Here is a 6206-nt window from a genome sequence, read left to right on the forward strand (position 1 = left end):
CTTCAGGTGGCTGGCAGCAGGGGTATGCTCTGCCCTGTGAGAAGGAACAGTGGCTGTATCTGTTACTGGGCAATGCATGGCCCTGAGTGGGACTGGGCTGGGCACGTGGCAGGTGAAGCTGCTTCTCCGTCCCGTTCTTAGTGGATAGCTGGAGTTTGACTGCTCTCCTGAATTATCCCAATCCGATAGCAGAGTACAGTGCATGGGGCTGAACTGACCACCACTGCAAAGAGTCCCTGGGGAGGCCAAAGGAAGCCAGTGAGCTATTTTAAAATGTAATTAAACATAACCAAGGAGAAATCGACTTGCTTGGAGAAGGATCGCCCAGCTTATTAGCTAATACAGCCCATGGCAGCCTTCCAGGTCTAGAGCACTGCTGGCTGCCCTACCAGAGAGGTGTCTAATTAAAAGGAAGAGCTTGCTTCTAATGCTGTTTTCTAGGCACTGTGTAACTCTTTTCTCTTGTGTGCATTGAGGGGATGTAGTACGATCTGGGTGCAAAGGGCAGGAAGGGCAAGAGCAGAGGGAAGGTGGAAGTGAAAGTCTGTTTCAACAGTGTTGAATTGAAAGAGTAGGAGTAGAGGAATTGAATATTTTCTTGTGCAACACTGGAAAATCTGTGAACCGTACCTTGGAGCTTGCAAAGCACGCACGAAGGTTCCTGGTGTTAGTGATGAGAGGTGTGAGAAGGTGGCAGCTCTCTGTGTTGGTGGTCCCATGGTGACAGTCCTGCTGAGTGGCTCATGACCCTCCCAGTGTGATGAGAAAGGTGGCTGCGTATCACTGCTCACAGGTTTAAACGAAGAACAGAGAATCTCATGGTTCATGCAGCTTGCAGCTCTGAAACACGGGCTTGAAAGAACTCTGTGGACTAACAAAGTAGTTTGCATCTTGTTCTGGGTGCGGACTTGTGCCAAGCTCTGCTGCAGTGCTGTTGGTGATAGCGCCTGGCTGGTTTGGTTATTGGTCTCCCTTAGGAATCGCAGAGAGCCTTGTGAGCAGCAAGACTTTGATGCTGACCCAGCATCTTCTTCCACCATTTGGGCTTGGTATCCTGGGACGATGTACAGGCAAGCATATTTCCACATGTGTTGGACCCTTCAGCTATATCATACTGTGTTTGAAGGGCAAGCGAGAGGTTTCCTTAGCAGGCTCAGTACCTGGACTCAGGTTTTCCTGCTGATGGGTCTCTGGGATGTGTTTCTGGACTCTCTGTCCAGTGAACACAGACCTACCATCACCTACAAAACCTCTCCCGAAGTCTCTGCATACAGAAGGTTTTTTGAAGAGATGGGTGCCCTGCCTATACCCAGTTTTAGTTAAATGGGCTGAGCTCTAGCTGTAAGGAGTGTGCGCTGGTGGCTGGAGGGGGGATTGCTCAGTTTTCCTGAGGTAATTCTTCTATCAACCATAGTAATGCTTATCTCCTGCAAGAGCATTAATGTACGACGCCTTGAGAAACACTTTGATCCTGCACTGTGCAAGTGCCTTTCACTGTACGATTAAGAAGGGAAAGCAGTTGTATTACCATTGTAGTTAAATGCTTATGTATTGGGCCAGATTTTTAAAGTAATACCTGTAATTGTTTTTCTCTCTGCTGAGGGCGTTTAAACCCTGTGAAGTGCTACTTCTGTCTGCAGTAAGGATCGGGCTGTGGCAGGCGGGCAGCCTGCGGGCTCGGTGCTCTCCGTCTTAGGGCCCTGCTTCTGGATTTTGGTGCTGGATTCCCACTCTCCTCTCATTCATCAAGCTTTATTTGGCCTCTGGCATGCTGCTCCTCTGGGAGTGTTCCTCTGGAGCTTGTTTTGAAAAGCTCTGTACTGTTGTGGGGCTGGTAACTATAGGCACCAGCAGAGAATTTCGCCCCAGCCGGCAGCTCTATTAATAGCCGCTGCTGGAAGGTGTGCTGCTGGGAGCGGGGCATGGGCTGCGGGCTGCCTTCCTTCTCCTGCCTGCAGAGCACGGGGTTCTTCCCAAATGCCCTTTCGGCAATTCCTGGGCAGGCCTTGCCTGCAAGCTTTCAGCCTGACCTTTGGAGGCCATTGTGCTGTGGAAGGCAGCAGACAGACCTTGCTGTGCTTTTCAGAGTCCTGTCTGCTGTTGCTGCTTGTGAGCGCCTGTGCCGAGCTCGGCATGGCAGATAAGCTTCTAGATTGTATGGCTGTCAAACTGCAACTGCATGTCCGATTTAAGTCACTTTCCCTGTTTACACGTTCCTCAAGGACTCCAGGACATCCCAACAAGCAGCACAGGGGTTTATGTCTAGTGCTTCTCACCTTAAAATTTCAAATGCCTTTTTGGCGTGAAGGCATGCCATCATAACATGGAGACTCTCGCAGCAGCAAGCCGAAGTTTCCAGGTTCATGGGCCACCGTTCAGCCATCAGCCTCTTGCTGCACCCCAAGCCCTTTCAGCACTTCTGTGAGGCTCAACTATTTGCAATAGAAAAGAAATTAATCTTCTGCTTTCCAGGAGATGAAGTGCAGGATGCGGGCAGGCTTGGTGCTACCTGCACACATTCCATGAGTTCCTCTCTTGCCCGCCTTGGTCCTCAAGCTGGTAGAGCAGAACCTGTAAGGTCCTAGCACAGATCTTGCAAGGGCGTGTACGGCCCTTCCAAAGCTAATTTCCATCAAGTTATGAGTCTCTATCTCCTTGCTTTTTCCCCACTCACGCTGGGTGCAGCAACAAGATGATGTTTCATTATTTACACTGCACATATTGGAAGGTATGATACCTGCTGCTCCGCCTAGAGAACCCCAAATGACATGGGAGCAAAGCATTCAACCCCAAATTAGCAGTTGGTTCCTGGTCCAACATGCTTCAGCCTTGGCGAGCCACTTCATCTTTCTGTGTCCTGGTTCTCCACACCTGAAGGAGGGGGGATTCAATGTTACTCCATCTTGGCTGCTTTCCAGATTGTGCTGGAGAGGAGCCGTGGGGAGCCCTGGCTGGGCTTCTCAGGTAGGCCTGGATACTGCCCCCACAAAGGGCTCTGCTTCTGGGTGGTGTAAGGGAAGCTGCAAACCTGTGCAGCCTGAAAACCTGTTAAAAATATCCATCATTAATCATAAAACAGCTAAAATTCGTTAAGCTTTCTTGGCAGCATCCTGCTTGTTGTTAGTAGGAGTGATATTTCACAGGCATTGCAGCATGGGCTCTGCCAACAGCACTTTTGCAGGAAGATGAAAGCTTCTCCCAGCCCTTAAGCTTACACAGGTTGGGAAGCATGGGCCGATGGCAGGACTGGCCATGGCCATGAGAAGCGGCACTGCTAAAAATACAGCACTGTGAAACTGCTGGCACCTCCACTTCCCTCCTTCACTCACTTGAGCCACAGAATGTCTGCTTTGCTTTGGCATGACTGGCAAGCCAGGACTTCTTCCTCTTCCTCCTCCCTGCCAGGAAACCTATTTCAGAGAAGGGTGGAGGGAAGGGAGCTGGAGGCAGCGGAAGGGACCAGGGAGGTGATGCACATCCTGGCATATGTGAGTTCAGGGAAGCAACAGGCAAAGGTGGTGGCAGCTCAGAAATGGGGTACACCACATGAAAAGGGGGAACGGGGCCATTCCTTGCACCCCTCATTCATAAGAATTTCTTGTGAAGGGGAGGAGTGACTAAGCTGTGAAAAAAGGGTTTGTTCCTTTGTCCCACAGCTGGACCTGGGAAATTTTAGGGTGGACAGCATGTCAGTTGCTGGGGATCAGTCCAGGAGGGAGCCTCACTGCATGCACTGTGGATGGGGCAGCAAACCAGAACTGCACACATGCCATCATAAGAGTACTCATATGGTGAGACCTCATCATGTGGGGTACCATCCCATCATCTCTCAAGGATGGGCTGCCTTTTCCCTCCCTTAGGCATTATTTGATGGGGACCTCCCCCCGCTGTGTCGAGGAGGAACGGCATTCCTGAGAAAGCAAGCCTTAGGCAGGCAGGATCCAGCTGGAAAAGTCTAGCTGTCTGTGGAAGAAGCAATAAATCTCTGGAAGCTGGAAAATAGCGGTAAAGAGGAAACGCTGGAGCCTGCTGCGCCACCTCTGCTGTGCCGGCGGGCTGTCCAGGGCGTGAGGTCCGGGGCCAGCCCTGTCCTGGGGAGCACTGGTGATGTGCTGCTGCGAGTGCCGTGGTGCCGGCAGGGGAAGGGCTGGCTGGGGAGGTCGGCTTGTGGAAAGCGGATCAAAGACCGACACGCTGCTGGTGTTGGCTGAAGTTGCAGCGTTTCGATTATTGGTTTCCTTAAAGCAGTCCCCAGAAATTTAAATGGAGAGCTGTGCTTTGTACTTGGAGCGTATCGTGACAAGTGAGGGACCGAAGCCTCTGCGGCGTTGCTGTCTGGCAAGCTGGGCACGCGAAGAGCAGTGGGATAACCTGCACGAGATCACAGATATCTGCAGCAGGAAAAAACAGGGATAGTATATATATGTGTATGAGAATGGGCAGCCTAGAGATGAGCATGACACTTGTCAGTGATTAGAGCACTTCTGGCTCTCATATTGGCAAACAGCAGCAGTTGTAGGATGGAGGGGGAAGAAAATACCAAGCTTATATCTGGAAAAAGTTGTTTTATTAAAAATTATATTATCTCAAGCAAGGTACATTGGAAGTCAGGGTTACTGTGGTAAGCTGACAAGGTTTTCTCCCTCTTGTTTTCTTTCCTTTGGGAAGAAAGATGCCTTAATTATGTTCCATGCTTCTTGGTGGTGGAAGGATGTATGGCTCTCATGGAAAAAGTTATTCATCATAGCCTAAACCCTGTTTTCATTACTAAGTGAATGTCATTTTCTCTTAAGAAATCCAGCTGCTATTGGATAAAAGCTTCCATTCAGAAGTCCTCCAAGCTCTGTTAAAAAAGCAAATGGAGTCAGGCAGTGCGGGAGGGACTTGGGGTGTTCCTGGGGTGCATTCAGGATGAAACAGGGAACATCTGGAGTTGGTTCAGTTAGGCAGACCTCACTGCTGGGGTGGGTTTGATGCATTAGAATAGGTTCCATCCCTTTAGCTGACATTCCCAAATGATTAAAAAATACCTCGAGGATAGCTTGCAGCCTGCTTTTGGTTCTGTTGTGCATTTTAGGGCAAATTTGATTGGAAAGGAGCTGCTGGTGTCACCCCAATCTCATAGAATCGTAGAATTAACTGGGTTGGAAGAGACCTTTGAGATCATCAAGTCCAGCCCTTGATCCATCCCTTCACCATGGGTGTCAGGGTGTGCTGGGGTGGGTGCTGCCGGATGCAGAGGGCAGCATGCTAGGGCGGAGCAATGTGTCCTTGCAGGCGGAAAACCAAAACAAGAAAGGCTGCAGCCTTTTTTCTTTCTACTTCTCAGCCAGCGCAGAAACACAGATCTTCCTCAGGATCTCTTTTTCCCTAGCAGCCACCTTTACTTTAAGAGTGGCACTGATTAATTTGGGGACGTACCCTTTCTTCTGGGAGGATAAACATGAACTTTGCTACGCCCTCAGACAATGAACAAGCCACACCAGGCTGGATTTGAGTAACTTTCTGCGAAGCTACAACCTGCCTTATTTGGAGCTGGACTTCAGCACAGATCAGCTTTCGTGACTTTTCTCCATTGCCAGTGTTTGGAAAACCTCAGGCTGTCCCAAGTGCAGGAGGGATGAGGGACCATGCCAGCAGGGAAGTTGCTTTAGTTGCTGTGGGAGAAGTGTTAAAAGCTGATTACTTCGGTGGTAAATTAGGGAAAGGCTTGCAAAAATCTTCCCTCCCTCTCCAGGAGCTTGTGGGGATTTTCTCTGTCCATGAAGTGGAAAAGTCCCAAGGACAGCTTACCCTGTGAGTTTGGCACAAATGGTGTGGTTTTGCCCCAGCTTCAGTGGTACCCCTGTAAAAATCTCATGACTGGGATTTGTGAAAACGAGCAAGGAGGAAACCACCACCTGACCTCCCAAGGGGCAGAGCCAGGCTCCCATCGACAGCCTGACTAGCAGATTCCAGTCCTCCTGTGTTCACTGTGGTTCTGCTGCACATGCCCAACTGGAGTCCGCACTTACACTGAACAAACTTTTTTTTTTTTTTTCATGTGACCTTTATGGTGCTTATCATGCCTGTAGCTGACCTGACTCAGACTCTTTTAGAAAAAGCATGTTTCTACTTCTGTACTCTTTGGTAGTTTTCTTCCCTTTTGTAAGATGAATGGCTTCCAAGGATTTAGAACACTCAAAGTCAAATTGGAATTTGAACAG

This window comes from Empidonax traillii, unplaced genomic scaffold (assembly GCF_003031625.1).
Source record: "Empidonax traillii isolate 1590-97213 ecotype Southwest subspecies unplaced genomic scaffold, ASM303162v1 scaffold245:size1430315, whole genome shotgun sequence".
Lineage (NCBI taxonomy): Eukaryota > Metazoa > Chordata > Aves > Passeriformes > Tyrannidae > Empidonax > Empidonax traillii.